General features: G+C 40.6%; 2 long non-coding RNA genes across 3 annotated transcripts in view; one reads left to right on the top strand and one right to left on the bottom strand.

The window, feature by feature from the left end:
* The window catches only part of LOC119016847, a 7192-nt gene extending 3221 nt beyond the window's left edge, over positions 1 to 3971 (top strand). The window contains exons 4-8 of one of the 2 annotated variants that reach the window (XR_005074273.1): positions 18 to 170; positions 314 to 382; positions 3206 to 3362; positions 3447 to 3519; positions 3625 to 3971. This is a non-coding gene — a long non-coding RNA (uncharacterized LOC119016847). Of the gene's footprint in view, positions 1 to 17; positions 171 to 313; positions 2610 to 3205; positions 3363 to 3446; positions 3520 to 3624 lie in introns of both variants that reach the window. The other variant, XR_005074272.1, reaches the window with a different exon arrangement.
* A 2319-nt stretch (positions 3972 to 6290) lies between these two features.
* On the bottom strand, positions 6291 to 8102 carry LOC119016848. The gene is made up of 3 exons (XR_005074274.1): positions 7921 to 8102; positions 7010 to 7088; positions 6291 to 6593 (listed from the first exon to the last, which is right to left on the bottom strand). It is a non-coding gene; the product is annotated as an uncharacterized LOC119016848 (long non-coding RNA).
* Positions 8103 to 16929: the final 8827 nt, after the last annotated feature.

Genomic DNA, 16929 nt, shown 5'->3' with positions numbered 1-16929 from the left:
TTGATCTATATCTACAGGAAACCTTACTGGAGTGCCTGAGAAATAAGTTCAAGGAAGAGAGGTCTCCTTTATTGCACTTAAAAACAGTCCAGGAAATGAAAAAAAAGTTTGGTGCCAAAAGACAGAGAAGAGGGGACCACCTGCCTTTGGAGGACCTAGCTGGACAACAGGTGCCTGTCTGACATGTTTGCCTGACTTCCTGTCTGTCTAGCTGTCTGTCTGTCTGTATGTCTGTTTGCAAGCCATACTGCTTGACAGTATGAACATCTCAGAGTTATCAACCACTGCCATTTAATGATCTGGCTAATTTCAGAGAGCAAAAAGGCGAAGAATTGATAATCCAATCCAGATATCCTCTGAGGATCTTGATCCAACACAGGAGGTATGCAATTTTTTTGATGATTGAAATAATGTTGTATATTTGGCATGAGGACATTTACATTATCTACACGGCTTCTGTCACGCTCAGACAAGGAGAGAGGACTCAGATGCAGAAATGATGAAGTAAAGACAGGTTTTATTTTACTGATTTGAAGCTCTTTAGAATGAATAACAAATCAATGGCTATGAAAGTTCTATGGAGACAGACAAGACGAACAAGACAAATAACACGTAAAACGAAAAGCGCTCCCGAAGGAGGAATCTACACTATTCTTAATTTCAAGGCTATAAAACTTTAAATAGAAAACAAAAACTTCTCCGAAGAGGTCAGCTCACAGGCTATGAAAAATATCTACTCTCAATAATAAAAGGTAGAACAAAAGACGCTCGACGCGGAGGAAAACAAACGGCTATGAAAGTCCTAAACTGAAAATAAAAACTCTAACCACAAACGTTAGAAACAAAAGGATCAAACAACCAAAGAGAACAAATTCAGAAAATAAAACTTGACAATACTTAGGTATCATCTTACTTTCTTTGGCTGGTTTGACCTGGCTGACATGAAATGTCGGATGAACTCTTAGGGACTGGGGCAGACGAAGTCGTACAGCAGCGGGCCCGACGATCTTGGTGATAGGGAAGGGGCCCACAAAACGAGGAGCCAATTTTTTGGAAGGAACCTTGAGGTTAAGGTCTTTCGCTGACAGCCACACTCTCTGGCCTTGTCGATAGTCTGGGGCTGGGCGTCTCTTCCGATCCACGGTTCTCTTGACGCGGTCTCCCTGGCGAATAAGAGTCTGTCAAGTGGCGGCCCAGATGCGTCTGCAGCGTCGAACCATGGCGTAGGCTGAGGGGACCGAAACTTCCCCTTCATTGTCTGGAAACAGAGGTGGGGGGTATCCTAGAGCACAATGAAAGGGAGAGAGACCAGTAGCGGAGGTGGGTAATGAATTGTGCGCATACTCAACCCAGACCAGGTGTTGGCTCCATGTTGAGGGGTTCTGGTGAACCACGCATCGGAGGCCGGTTTCCAGTTGTTGGTTGAGGCGTTCGGTCTGGCCGTTGGCTTCAGGGTGATAACCGGATGTCAGGCTTGCTCTGGCTCAGATGAGTCGACAGAATTCTCTCCAGAACCTGGACACGAACTGGGGCCCCCAGTCTGAAACAATGTCTTTGGGGAACCCGTGGACACGAAAAACAGTGTTCATCATAACCTCTGCCGTCTCTTTGGCAGATGGTAGTTTGGGAAGAGCGATGAATTTCGCCATCTTGGAGAATCGGTCCACCACTGTGAGGACTGTAGTGTTTCCTTGTGAGACCGGGAGCCCAGTGACAAAGTCCATCGACATGTGTGACCATGGTCGAGATGGGATGGGAAGCGGTTGGAGTAACCCAGAGCGAGCCTGTGATGACGTCTTGTTGCGTGCACAGACCGAACAAGCCTCGATGTACTCCCGGACCTCCGACTCCATGGCGGGCCACCAGAACCTCCAGGAGATGACGTATATAGTTCTCCTGACTCCCGGATGACAAGAAAGCAGCGAGGTATGCGCCCAATGAATCACCTGTGGCCGTAACTCAGAGGGAACGAACAGACGGTTGTCGGGACAGCCACGAGGTGCGGGGGCGCCACCATTTGCTTGCTTGACCTCGTATTCTATAGGCCAAGTCACCGCTCCAACCACACAGTTCAGTGGAAGGATAGGTTCGGTTTGCTTGGTCTTGGGCTCGGGATAGAATAGTCGAGACAAGACGTCCGGCTTGACGTTCCGGGATCCCGGCCTGTAGGACAGAGTAAAAGAGAAACGGTTAAAGAACAGAGCCCACCTGGCCTGGCGAGAGTTAAGCCTTTTAGCCTTTCTGATAAACTCCAGATTTTTGTGGTCTGTCCAGACAATGAATGGTTGTTCGGCCCCCTCCAACCAATGCCTCCACTCTTCCAACGCAAGTTTTACCGCAAGCAGCTCCCGGTTGCCGACATCATAATTGCGCTCTGCCCGGGACAGCCGTCGTGATAGGAATGCACAGGGGTGCATTTTGCCGTCCTTCTCAGATCGTTGGGATAGGACAGCTCCAACCCCATCATTGGAGGCGTCAACCTCCACCACAAACTGTCGTCGAGGATCAGGCAGGGTAAGGATGGGAGCCGTGGTGAAGCGGTGTTTGAGTTCCTGGAATGCTCTGTCTGCCTCAGGAGACCAGCGAAAAGGAACCTGGGGTAACCTGAGGTAAGAACATGGAGAGGAGCTGCTATTGCGCTGAAGCCTCTGACAAACCGCCTATAAAAGTTCACAAATCCCAAGAATTGCTGAACCTTCTTGCGGCTGTCTAGAGTAGGCCATTCGGCCACAGCGCTCACATTTTTTAATGTTTTAATTTATAATTGTATATAATTTCCTATTTTTATATTGTTATATTGTATATTGTCATGCCCTTTTACTGTATACTTACTAAGAGAAAAAGATTTGAGTTGATGATTATGAAAGGTGTATGAGGTGTTGATCTAGTATTAGCCAATCTCCACTTAGCTTAGAGTGGCCATTGTCAAGAGACCAAACTTCAGTCTTCAGGTTAATTTTGATTTTGTTTTGCTTTTATGCTTTTATGTTAGTTACGTTTGGGGCCAGACATTTTAATTTCCAATTAATTTGTCTGGTTTTTTTTTTACAAGTACACTTTTTTCCTTATTTATAAGTATACTTTTTGTTTTTGTCAATGTTTACCAAAATGTATTACCCTGCTTAGTTTTAGTCTAATGTTCACTTAAAATAACGTTGGTCACCATCATTTCTTAAGGTTTACTAATTGTTTGTGTTTGCTGCAGATGCATCATGAAATGAGGTTGCATTTTGGCCAGGACTTGGAGCTAAATCTTCAAGATGCTGTTAATGTGATGACACCCAACATTATAAAGGTGGCTCGAAGTGGGAGTCAGAGAGGCCTCCTGTCATGCCTGCTGGGAACTGAGGCTAACAAAGATGGTATGTTACATGCACACATGCATTTACACTCTCACAAACTACATGGTTCTATGCAGAGATCATTCATTTCTTCTGAAATTTCAGACCTGGAAAAGAGTGCAGCAATGCTGATTCTGCCTGCCCTATTCAAGGAGAGTTTCTTTACTGTTTAGATGAGGTATGTCTTGAATGTTCACATTGTCACTGACATTTTGCGAATTGTCAATTACCCATATCTTAAATTATATCAGGAGGTTCCTTACATATGTTTTTTTTTCCATAGGAACCAGCAAGCTCATTCCCAGCCATCATCTTCCATGATGTTGGGGAATCCCCTTCTTGCTGCGAAAGCATCAATAAAGATGGATAGAGTGACCATCACAAGTGGGAACCTGGATGTGCAACAGGCTCTGCAGTGTCTGCTTGAGGTATATTTCCTGTTTGGCGTGGAATACCCCAAACAGATGAAACACACGTTGTCATTTATAGAACACTATTTGTTCAAAATAAGAAATGATAATAAAAGACTGTCTATCCCAGCTCTCAAAATATACAATCAGCTTTCACACTAAATTTTGAAATTGATGTAAATAGTTGTTTTCAATGAATTTTTGCCGAGATTAAAATCTTTAGCCAACAGCTCTTTTGTTTTTACTGCTTGAATTTAATTTGTCACTATTTTTCAATAACATTTATTGGTAATTTCAAATGTTGAGGTTTGACCAGTGATATTTTAATATTTAGATCCATCTAATCTATTTTAACTGAAATTGAATTTGTATTTTTATTTAATATGTGGTGCTAATATATTTTCATTACTGTGTGCATGAAATGTACATCCCATATCCCATATGAAATTATACAATGCAGAATCAGTTTTTGTTGGATAGTTTTCCTTCTTTATCTTTATTTTGGGGAATTGAAGCTTTTAAGTGTTGTCGCGTCGGGGTAAAAGGGAAAACTATGGAAGGGAAAAGGTGGACCCAAACGCAGTAGACACGTGAGGCAGAGATGGGGATGAACAAAAGGCGAGCTTTATTAAAAGCTGATAACAAAAACAAAACAGACCAAAACAGGGCAAAAAACAAAGTGACAACCAAGAACGAAACAATGTAGCAAAAGAAAACAGCTAGACAAAGTTCAAACAAAAATTCAAAGTTCAACTTAAACATGGAAAAACTCAAAACCAAGACATACCAAAACGGGACAGGAGCATGGATCAGGAACAAGAATCAGGAGCATGGATCATGAAACAGAGAACAGCAAACAGAATACAATGACTGGGCAAGGAGTGAGTGGAACACAGAGACTAAATACACAGACACTAATGACATGACAAGAAACAGGTGAGGAGAGAGGAGGAAGGAAACCAGGTGAGATAACGAGGGGGAGGAGCACAGAGGAACAGACCAGGAGGGAACAAGACAACAGACAGAGGGAGCCAGAGGGGAGAACACAGGAGAACTTAAAGGACACATGAGGGCATGGAAAAATCAGAACATGAGACACGAGACAAGGAAAAACCAAAACACAGAACACAACAAGACATAGAAAAAAGGACATTAATCAAAACCAAAAACCAGATACAAGAACAAACAGAAACAAGAGTCTTGACAAGTGTCAGTTTAAAGTGGAATGGTTCTCACAAAAAAAGTTGTGTAAAAGCCAAAATGATGCACTCATTGACTCTCGTGGTAGAACTATTTCAGTAGCTGTTAAGTGATTTTGCCTGGTTTATCACTAATATTTTATATCCCGTAATGTAACCTATGATTTATATTGTGCATTGTAGTTTTTTTTATATGGTGCAACTACTTTTTGATGTTCCATAGTCAATTTGAAACAATCGCTCTATTTTTTTCTTCAATCTGCAATAGGTTGATAGTGGCACAGGGCTGACTGTATGTTATTTAGGTTTTAAATATTAAAGGTTATTGGTCATTTTATTTAAATTAGTAGTAGTTGTAGTTGTAGTCAGTTAATATCATATCATGGTAATTCCGCAGAATTACTGAACAAAAATATGGCCAACCAAAGCAGTAAAGGAATAAAAGGTTTGGGATATTGATTGAACCTTTGAAAGGTTCTATATTGCACCATTTTGTCTAGCCACAAAGAACCCTAAGGGTTCTTTTAAATGAACCCTCTGAAATGGTTCTATATAGAACCATTTGAGGGTGCCAAATACGTACCAAGCTATAGAACCCTTAAAGGTTCAATATAGAACCACTTGTTCTTTGTGTGTGGTAGGGGCGGAATACTGTGTGCACATTGGTTTTCTACGCACTCCGTTCCATCATTTCTTGTTGTCATGTTTTGGAGTACTGGTATGAGAGTAGCTGTTATTACGTCCGTTCAGGACAAATTAATCTGTGTTTGTTTGATACTGCCTAGCTGCATTTTTAGTATGCAGCTGTTTTTGTATGAAATAATTAAGTTTCGTATTGATCGAAAGTAAAGAGAGTTGCGTGCATAAACGTCTGGTCCAGCATTTTTAACACTAGAGCCACCCACTTACTGCATCTTGTGCAAGGCCAGAACGTACACGCTACTGTGCTACTGTACTACTGTACTGCTGGCAGCACATCGAAGCAGTGTGTTCAATGCAACCTTTCTGCTGAACGGGGCCTTCAGCAGCGAAGAGTCTAAAGAAAACTCAATTGTGTCAGAGATACTTGGGACACACATTATCCGGTTCTACAAGAGTCTTTACTCCGTCCAGGATAAAAACTATAGTGGAAATGCCAAAACCCACAAATGTGTCACAGACGAAGACATTTTTAGGAATGACAGGTTAGTGTAGACAATGGATAACTGACATCAGATCAGCAGCAACACACTAGTCTACTTTATATAAAACACTACAGTCTTTCGTTTTCACTGTTTTGATTCAGTTCCACAGAAGGCACATTTTGGCAACAACCAAAAAATGAAATACTCAATTCAAAATCATTTCATTACAGTAGTGTATTTTGCAGTACAGTAAATTCAGTTAAAGCAAGAATAAAACAAAAATACAGTTTTTACCCACTGCTTGAACACTACAGTTTTTTTTCAATTGCTGAAGCACGATTTCGAATAGAGGGCCCGGTTTTTCAAAACACTACACACAGTTAACACAACCATACACACAATTAGCAGAACACCTCACATCCTTTGAGCCTCCCTGCTACCTCTACAGAACAGGAAGATTCCAGCAGGAGGAGTCTTCATGGAGATCTTGGAACCAGGGATCCATGCAAAGAAAAAGACCTGGCATATATAGGCCAAAAGAGTGTCATTATAATATTCTTATAATAAAAAAAATTAATAAAGCTTTGCATATAAAACACACATAAAATTCATGTACATTAACACATCACCGCTTAATTATCGCAGTAACTATTCTCACTGTCCATCAAATGGACTGAACACATTCATCAATACTAACATGAAACAAAATGGCTGAACGATTACCCTTCTGTTCATCTCTTTTTTTTCCCCACTTTTACTGCCAGTCACTCACAGAAAAAAAACAAAAAAAACACACGGAGTGAGGGTAATGTAAATAAACACCTTAATATAAACAATATACATGAAATTAACGCCTCATTGCTCCACATTAACACTAGCATATTCGCTACAATTCAACTCCATTTATCAAACTAATATCAGCAAGGTTTACTCACCAGAGGCTCAAGCATCATATACACACACACACAATCCGGCACAATGCAGATCACACAGCTCTCATCAGTCCAGGTCACACTTAGGAAACAGGGACACGGGAGTTCAGCAATGTGCAAGTTCATGATTTGAGTCTAGCGAAGTGGCTAATGGTCTAAGCTAGTGCCACGGCTGCTAATAAACACAACTCAAGTTCTCTCTCGTTTCCGTTGCAACCACACGGTCCACTTAATCAATCCACGGCAAAAAAAAACAAAAAAAAACACACACACACACACACGACGCTACGTACACCCTGATGACACCTGATTGGTTACGTCACATCACGTGAACTCATGTCACCTGAATCTTGTACATTTCGAGAAGGTACATTCGCCACACTTGACATGAAGTATGAAATGAAAAAAAGGAAATGAAATGAAAAAAATGAAAATACTCTTTTTAACAAATATGAAAAAATACTTGTGTACATTCATTCAAATATTGATTTGTATCTTTTTATTTGTTGATGTATTTAAGATTTCAAATTATGAATCCTATTTATTTCTTTTATGTGAGTGTATTTCGAATCAAAATCCCTATTTATCTGTCGTATGTATGTATGTATGTATGTATGTATGTATGTATGTATGTATGTATGTATGTATGTATGTATGTATGTATGTATGTATGTATGTATGTATGTATGTATGTATGTATGTATGTATTCCATCGCAGGAAGATATGAACTTATTTTACCAGTAAACCCATGAACTGATCAAGGGCCTAGTAACCTGGGTTACATGTGCATAACACCAAAAAAAAAAAAACAAAAAAAAAGATCTACATAGGATCCCACAGGAACCAGTATGAACAGTGCTGATATGGTACATACTAAGCAGTTGTTTACTTTTGTAGAAAGATTTGTTTTTACCTGTTTTCTTGTCGAAATGTGTCACGTCGGGGTAAAAAGGAAGATTAAGGAATGGGAGTTGGACCCAAACGCAGTTAATGGAGGCAAGATCAGGGAAACAAAAGGCGAGCTTTATTGAAAAGCTGTTACAAAAACCAAAAGCAGACACACGGGGATGAAAAACAAAGTAGCAACTAAGGGCGAGGCAAAGTAGCAAAGAAAAAATACAAAGTTCAAATCAATGTCAAAGTACAACTCAAACATGGAGAAAAAAAAAAATGCAAAATAAATCCAAAACCTACCAAACAAATCAGGAGCATGAACAGGAGCATGACCAGGAACATGAAAACAGAAAACAATGACTGGACAAGGAGTGAGGGGAACACAGAGACTAAATACACAGACAGTAATGACATGACGAGGAACAGGTGAGGAGAGAGGAGGAAGGAAGCCAGGTGTGATAATGAGGGGGAGGAGCACAGAGGAACAGACCAGGAGGGAACAAGACAACAGACAGAGGGAGCCAGAGGGGAGAACATAGGAGAAACTTAAAGGACACATGAGGGCATGGAAAATCAAACACATGACACAAGACATGGAAAAACAAAAACACAACACAAGACATGATACAATGACGTAAATCAAATACAAGAAACCAAAAAACAGATACAAGAACAAACAAAAACAGGAGTCGTGACAAAATGTCCTGATCACAGATGCCACTGTATATCTGCTAAGATCTGGCTGAACTCTCAGTCCAGCCTCCCTCAGCGTCAGTCCGTGGTTCACCACATGGTCACCAAATTATGCCCAAATTTCATTTGATAAATTTGGTCCTCTCCTTCTTAGGGCATGTATTCCTGCTTCCGGTCTTCCTCTGCCTCTGCCTCTGCCTCTGCCTCTGCCTCTGCCTCTACCTCGTCCTCTTCCTCTTCCTCTACCTCCACCTTGGCCTCGACCTCTGGCATGGCCTTTGCCTTCACCTCCTTCTCCTTGAATTCCTCCTCTTATTCTTACTCTTCCTCGTCTTACTCGTTCCATTGTGGTAGAAGACAGGTGAACTCACCTGCTGCCTTTTTGTAGTGCTTGAACCTGATTGGTGTGTTTACAATTAAGCAGTCATGTGTTGGTGCACCTGAGTGTTGTGTTTAACCAATTAGATAATGAGTGTGGTCATTTGAAAGTCAGTGCTTTGGAAATTTGCGAGGAGGTGACATCATGATATGCATCTGTGTCTAAGGTATACAAGTGTGTTCAGTGTTTTGCAATTTACTGTGTGCAGTCATTTGCAAAAAGTGTGAAGCTGACATTGTGCTTATAGTTGTGCTAATCTGGTCCGGAGTTTTGCTCCTTGAGCGTAAGGTTTTTATAATTGTGTACGACTTTTGATTTTAGTGTTTATGAAATCCAAAAAAACTAGTAGGCCCTAATCGTGTTGAAATCCTTTTCCCTCATTAAAAATTCCAGGATCAAGACATGTGCAATATGGCATCCCAAAAGCATGAAACTCAAACATTCAAGAGTAGGAACAATATGAAAAACACATTTTTGAGTGGAGGGGGGAAATCAATAGACTTGGCAGGTAGTGATGCGTCAGGGCTTCTTTGGTACAGCACTGCGGACAGCGGTGAGAAAGAGAGAGATGATCCTTATTAACAAGAAGCATTTTGCTTATGCAGAGAAATAAATCTGTTTAAACTGGATATTTAGGCTGTGTGCCACAAAACAATTAAGAGAGAGAGAGAGGTGGCGGGTGGGGGATCCGTTGTGTGATGGCGGAGAGTCAGCAGCTAGATTTTGCACCCACAGTAGTACAACCACCACGACCATTATTCATTGTATTATTACATTTGTGGGAAGTTATTACAATAAAGATTTTCACGTCCCCACAAACGTAATAGTTACGTCTGGGAAATCGCGTGTTACGTTTGTAGTAGGCAGCGACCCCATACTGACATACAGTATGTCACATTGTGTCACCACACATTACTGATTTAATCTTATAATTTCTAAAACATTCAAATGATTTTATTATCATACTACATTTTCAAAACCACATTCATTCCAATATTTATTCATTTTTGTAAAAATGAAAAAAAACAGCTCTGAAGGCCCAGGGCCCCTATTGGCTCTGGGGCTATGTGCACACGCCCACTTTGCCCATGCGGTAATCCGTCTATGGCTGACAGCCTCATGCTGTGTTGTTCGGTATTTTTGTTTCATTTTATTTTTTCTCTACGTTTTTCTCAGACACAGACACAGACACCCAAAACCACACATATTTTACATGGGAAATAAAAAGGCGCTCCTCACTGAGCCCTTTAACTCAAACGTCCATAAACACACAGCTTTAAATGGAAAGGCGTCTCTATTGCGCACGCTTATAAAGTCACACAGTCCATACCCCACGGGCTTTTAGAATTGAGCAAATGATTCAAAACGCCGTACTCACTTATTCGATGGAGCATCCGTTGTCCACCACCTGTGCCTGACTTCAGGTGGGATCCAGTCCTCCGTTTGTCGGAGCGGGACTCTCTGCCGGCAGCTCCCTTCAGTCCAGGCTCAGGTGAAAATCAGCTGAGCGTCCATCGCCATCTTTGTCGCCAAATTGTTGTGGAAATTCTCTTTTGTGAGGTAGAGAGTTGCTAAGTCTCCAAAGAACTTCAGACTTCAGCGTATGATTCAGATCTCTTTTAATAAACATGCAGCATGGAGGGAAGGCTCAAGCATTCTCAGCTCAAGTACAGAATCAGACAGGAGGTTGCCTTCATTTACAACAGTCATAAAACATTTTCTTTACATAAGAATGACTTTTAGATGTTTGGGTGTATGACTGTAGTGACTCTTTAATGCAAAAGATGGGACCGCAAATGTCATCTTATCTACACTTCTGTATCTTCCCATGTAGGGGATGTGCCCCCACCTGTGCCTCTTCTGACACCTCAAGCAAAATGACAGTGTCTCTTTCTCCTCCTATCCTTACAGCACATTTGATCACTAACAGGAAGACTATGAAATTTCTTACATCAGCACCTTTTTTTTTCTTTTTTTTTTTACAATAACAATGGAAGATGTTGCAGAGAGAGGAAGAGGAAGAGGGAGGGTGAGAATGAGAGGGGGAGGAAGAGTGAGAGGTAGGGGTAGAACACTGGTAGAAGAGGCCATGGCCAAAAAAGACAACAGCTTTCAAATGAAATCAGAGCAACCTTAGTTGATCATGTCATCACCCATGTGCTGACACTGCGAGAGGCTGGACAGAGAGTGTGGCCTCTCATATTGTCGCATATTTTTTCTGCAATTTTTTTTTCAGTTCACTGTATTTAGATAGTAGTATTTTGATAAAAAAAAAAAACAGCCTACTTGTAAAAATGTGATTTAGCAATTGGAAAAAACGTAACAGGCTCTGATCAGTTGACCTGAAACCTAGCACCTTCAGCCACACCCCAGGTACTGCCTTCCATGCACTTGCTTGCCACTGAGTTCTTTAATGGTGTTGCTACTGACTACAGCCAATGGTAAATGATCCTGCAGAGAGCATAGCATAGCTCATACACAGTGGATAAAAATACACTGTGGGCTGTGCCCAAACATACACACACATAACATACAGTATGAAAAGACAGCATTTACATATTCATAGACTCCGGAATTTTCTATGAGGCACATGAAAGATGCCACTTTAAGGATTTCAATGTGTAGTTACAGTTTATAGCAAAAGCCATGTCAGACAAATATCAGAGAAATTGCATGTATGTTTAGAAACATTAATGTGTGGTTGCTTTACAACAACAGACCTTGACTTTCCTGATCATCTTCATCTCCTCCTCATCATCTGTCTCTGGGATCTCGTAGATTTTGATTTTGTGCTCCTGAATTTCTTTCATGATCCCCACACAGCAGATATGAAACAGTGAGAGACAGCGTTAAATAGAACAGGAAAGAGCAGGAAAGGAGTAAAAGTTAACATTTTGGGCTATAATTGTAATATTAAAGCTGCAAGCAGTGATGAACGGGCCCTCACAGTCCAAAGGCATTGGGGCATGCTGCTGTCGGTATGCATCCCTGAACTGTCCGTGTTTGGGACAGTGCTTTGGGACAGACAAGGTTAAGTTTAACATGTGGTGCTGTGACTATGACTGTATTGTGTTCCTTTATAATTTGGTGGCCTGTTCCTGCCGGTATTAAATAATGTACACTGAAGTCAGAAGAACTCTCTGCAATCAACATAAAAAGAAAATGGATTACAGGTGAAAAGTCCCTCAAAGTAATTTGTGGTTAGTTACGTTTTGAAAATTGATTCACAGCGGCATTTCGGGAGGGTGTGCTCACCTATTAGTTGCATGTCATTTTGTAGTGTATAATGCGAAGGAAAAAAACCTATAAATGTCATGTAAATAGGATGTTTGTCTGAATTCCTGTGTCCAGTAGGTGGCGTTATGGATATGACACAGTACTGACGAACGGAGGAAGGGCAACAACATATACATGTGTGATGAATTTGATGTGCATGGGAAATTGTGCGTTTAAGTTATAAGGACTTGATGCTTTATGGCGAACCATGAAAATGCACCATGACACCCACCTTGTTTGACGAATGTGAAAGCTTTTGATAAGTTTTCATGTCTGAGAGTGATACTGAGTGAATTGGAAGTCTGTAGTGTTCAGTCTGTAGGAGAGTTACAAATGAGGGACAAGGTATAAGTATGAGGCATGGAAATGGATCAGAATGGGGGTGAAATGCAAACTTTGAATCACAATGGCCGACTTCCTGTTGGAGTGACAGTTTGATACCAGGATGTTTTTTGTGCGTCTGGTCATGATACATATGCATACCGAATGTCATTCATGTATGTGCATGTAGGAGGCGAGGCTTGGATTTTTAATGTTCCAGGGGGCGCTATAGAGTCCCCTAGTAACACCTTTCGTCAACTATCGTCAAGAGGGCATCAGCGATAATTGTACCACGTTTCGTGTTAATCCAACCTACCAATATGGAGATATAAAATACTTTTAATAATAATAATACTTAATACTTTTACTTTTAATACAATTTAAAGAGTGCCACCTTGTGGTCTATGTGTAAAATTTTGCACAGAGCCTCAGGGGCTCATGGGAAGTAGTAAGCAGAATTTAATGCCATTCGGACACACCAATGTGGAGATGTGCAGCACTTCCTGTTTGGAATGAAATCTGCAGGAAGTTGTTATTTAATAAGTTGAGTGGAAATATATAAGTATAATATATGGCCTTGGCCTATAGTACGAGATTCAGCACAATTCACGGAACGCGTGGGTATAAGGTTTTTGAATGTACGACAAAGTATATGTGAGTTAAAAGCCAAAACGCATTTTCCTTGATTATAGCGACCCCTAGTGGTGAAAATTCAGGATGACAATCGATTATAAAATTTCTCGCCGGGTGTGACTGATATTCTAAGTTAAGTGAGTTTTTGGGGTATGTTCAGGAAATGAAAAATGCAAATTTTCAACTAATAATGAGAGAACTACGTAAGGGATAATGCCTGACGAGGTGTCCATAATCAGGAATTAATGACATCGGATGGTCCGCAAAGTCCATTAATTCCTGTTACAGTCGCCACCCTGTGGTGTTCAGAGGATAAGGCACTGAAGGACTGTCGGACTGCACTTAATGTTGGAAATAAAATATTCAGATTTTTTTTTCATGTGGATGGGCCAGCTAGCACATTAATTTAGAGCAGTGAACAGACAATTTGACTGGAACTACTTAGTAGGTGTCCATAAATCAGGGGTTAATTGACACCCTGCAGCCATTCAGAATCGAGTGTTCCCCCTGACCATGGTATAAACCTACAGACTCTAAACAGAGGTTTGTATCCATTAGCAAGGCAGCACTGTCCTCTAGTGGAGAAAGCCTGTTCACTCAAAAGTTATGATATTTTAGCTGTTTTTTTGTTTGTTTTTTTTGTTATTTAGCCATAAAAGCGCCATCTATTGGTCGATTTGCACCGAATTTTGCACAAACGCTTACAGGGCCATGCAACACAATAAGAAAACTGTTGTGTTAATCGAACTGTGTTTGGTCAAGATATGCAAGTCTATCTGTTTTGAACACAATGTGCAGGAATTTATTGTATTATATTTTGGGCGTTATTTGGACTATCAAAATTCTTTTGATAATGTAGTGGATAAAAACCTGATCTGTAATACCATCACCCTATTTAGAAGTGTTCAGCTGTTCTGTGTGTGTAGAAGGAAAGCACCTGCAGGGTCTGCAGTGGATAAACCATAGAGGAATCATCCCTTAAGCGGAACACGAGAGTCACAGTTACTGTATATGGAGATTATGACTGCTAAACATGAAAATTAACAAAAGATGACCATTGCCAGGTGACACCCGAGCCCCAAGGAGGGAGGGGGCTGAAACGGGGGTGTCTGGCTTTATTTTTAAAACCTTATTTGGAAGATATTCCACCGGTATAATCTAAAAATGGAAGTTAATCGTGGTTAAGGGTATTGATCAGGCCAAAAGGAAGGAGGATCCAAGGGCATGGAAACCCCCGGACCAGAATAGTATATAAAGGGGAGCACCAGACAGAGAAATTGGTTCATCCCGGGAGAGCTCACTGCATGTATTTTGCTGTGTGACATAAATACCTTTGACTGGAAGATCAGCTGTTTCATCGTTAATTTTAGACTCCACCTGTGAGTTTTTGCTTAGTGAAAAGTTTATTAGTTGCTAATACAGACAAGTAGTTTTTGCACTACAATAACTCTTTGTCAGGAAGGTCCAAATTGTCTGGGAGGAGTTCTAAAAAGTAGATTTTTCATTTGTCGTGATTTTGCGAATGGAAAGTTACCGCGAAAGTGGGCGTGTCTTTCCTGTATATGGCCCAGCCTGCCCACCAGAGGATAGCTTCATTACAGACTACCCACACATTGTTTACTCAAAAGCATAGTAGAGAAGCTTAGCTAAAACATATCAGTCCAGCTGGCCATTTCTTCACCCACCAGGGATCTTCAGGGATGAAAGGGGCATCATGAGCAAAACAGTAGTCCCTGACAAGTGTGACTGCAAAAGAACCGGGAGTTCCTGGGTCTGGAGATGTGTTCATTTTCATGTGTAACTATTAAATGACTGTAATAACTAGACTTTCCTACTGTCAGATTGTGAGTTTTCTATTAATTCTAGAATACAGTTAAACACAACACTATCATGCTGGCAACATTAATAACTTGACTTCGACTTTTTTGTGACAAATGTTTTATTGTGTTCATTCATCATTTATGTCAAAGTAGAAAAACAACGAAGAAATAAAACAAGGGAAATAAGTCCACACACTTAACACTAAAAGCTGAACTAATAAAACAAAACAGAATGAGGCTTCCACTGGCCATCATGACCTCTAAGAGGGTTAGACCTAAAATAGGGTCCCAGTGGTCATCATGATCTCTGCCTGCAGTCGGGTCTGGCCTTCTTCTAGGATTTTGATCTAATATCTGGAACACACTTAAATGGTTCAATCGTACTTTGTGGTGCTCTAAGGAGTGCACTGTTTTATATTTATGTTTTCCAAAGGAATAAAATATTGACCACAATAACCCAATAATTTCCTTCCACTGACCATCTTACCTCTGGGAGCATAACGTCAAACACAAAATCCAGGAGTCTTATCTCCCCCTTCTTTATTTGCGCTCCTACACCTGTGACCTCCTCAATGACCCTCAGTAGCTGAAAGATCTATTGGAAAGAAAGGTACAAATCAATAAATTCATCTTTCATATGTTACATCTATGTGAAAAACATAGACATGACTGATGACAATTTCATTTACCCGCTAGTCACTAAGGTTCAGGGTCCTCAGTTTCAAATGCTGCTTCAAATTCACTGACGTGGATGTGTGCTGCCAAATGAACATCCTATTGGAACGGATCATTCCATTGAGGAGACCATGATACAAGCTCTGAAAACAAAGAGTAAAGGGTGAACATGTAATCACTGTTAGAGTTTGTAATTACTTACAACACAGTCTATTTAAAAGTGACCTTGATTTGATCCTTAGAAAAAACTGCAAGAAGCCCTCCATGCTCAACAGTACCCATTACCCTGCAGATACAGAAAATGAAAAAAATGAGGACTGCCAGGATAAACAGGCATTACTCAGTTACTGTCAATCTGAAAACATTTTTTCCAATCATTTATCAGTAAGCATCTCCAGATTGTAGACAGGAAGATAATTCATATGACATATTGCGATGAAAATATGATTGTAATGCTTGTGGCTCTTGGAAAAGTGCAGGCTTAGTATGTCAGTCAAGTGATCATCTTTTCTCGCCCTTTGCTTCTGTTATTTTTGTATGACACTACCAGGGCTCTCAAGTTTTGAATGCAGAGAGCAATATTCATCCGTGTGGCTGCTGCCTGAACAATAACTGCTCAGGCTTACAGAAGTATGACACTAGGCATCGACAATTTAACCAAGTAGAACATATTTATTGAATTTCTGTGTATTGAATATGAGTGAGTAAGTGAGTGACTTTGACTTGTGTTGTTTGTAGAGGTAAGATCTTTAGCCCGAGCCCGAGCCCGACCCGGCCCGAAATTCGGGTCGGGTCGACCTAATTAGATATGGTTCATGTCCACAAAACCTTAAATATGCATTGGAAATGGTCTCTATTCTACAGCGGTTCCAGAGTTAATATATGGCTTTAAGTGATATATCAACTTAATATAGACTGTATATGTAACACATTCGGATATGCCATAGATTTGATCCATATTCCATTGTGCTCAGTCAGATATGTCCAGATATGATATGAGGTGACACTTGGAACAGACACACTACATAAATAAGATGTTGCTGGTATTCTAATATAAGATATGTCCCCATGATGTATATCAGGGTCATGTTTTACCAAATATGGGATATCAGTAAACTCAGGATATAGATCAGAAATGTTCTGTATTGTACAGAAAATTCAGTGACATATCAAATGAGATATTCTGGGATTCTGGCCCTTTTTGCCCAGTATAAATCACCAGATTCCGAAA

Source organism: Acanthopagrus latus, chromosome 3 (assembly GCF_904848185.1).
Source record: "Acanthopagrus latus isolate v.2019 chromosome 3, fAcaLat1.1, whole genome shotgun sequence".
Lineage (NCBI taxonomy): Eukaryota > Metazoa > Chordata > Actinopteri > Spariformes > Sparidae > Acanthopagrus > Acanthopagrus latus.
The sequence above is the reverse complement of the archived record's forward strand: the minus strand, read 5'-3'. Positions and strand labels throughout refer to the sequence as shown.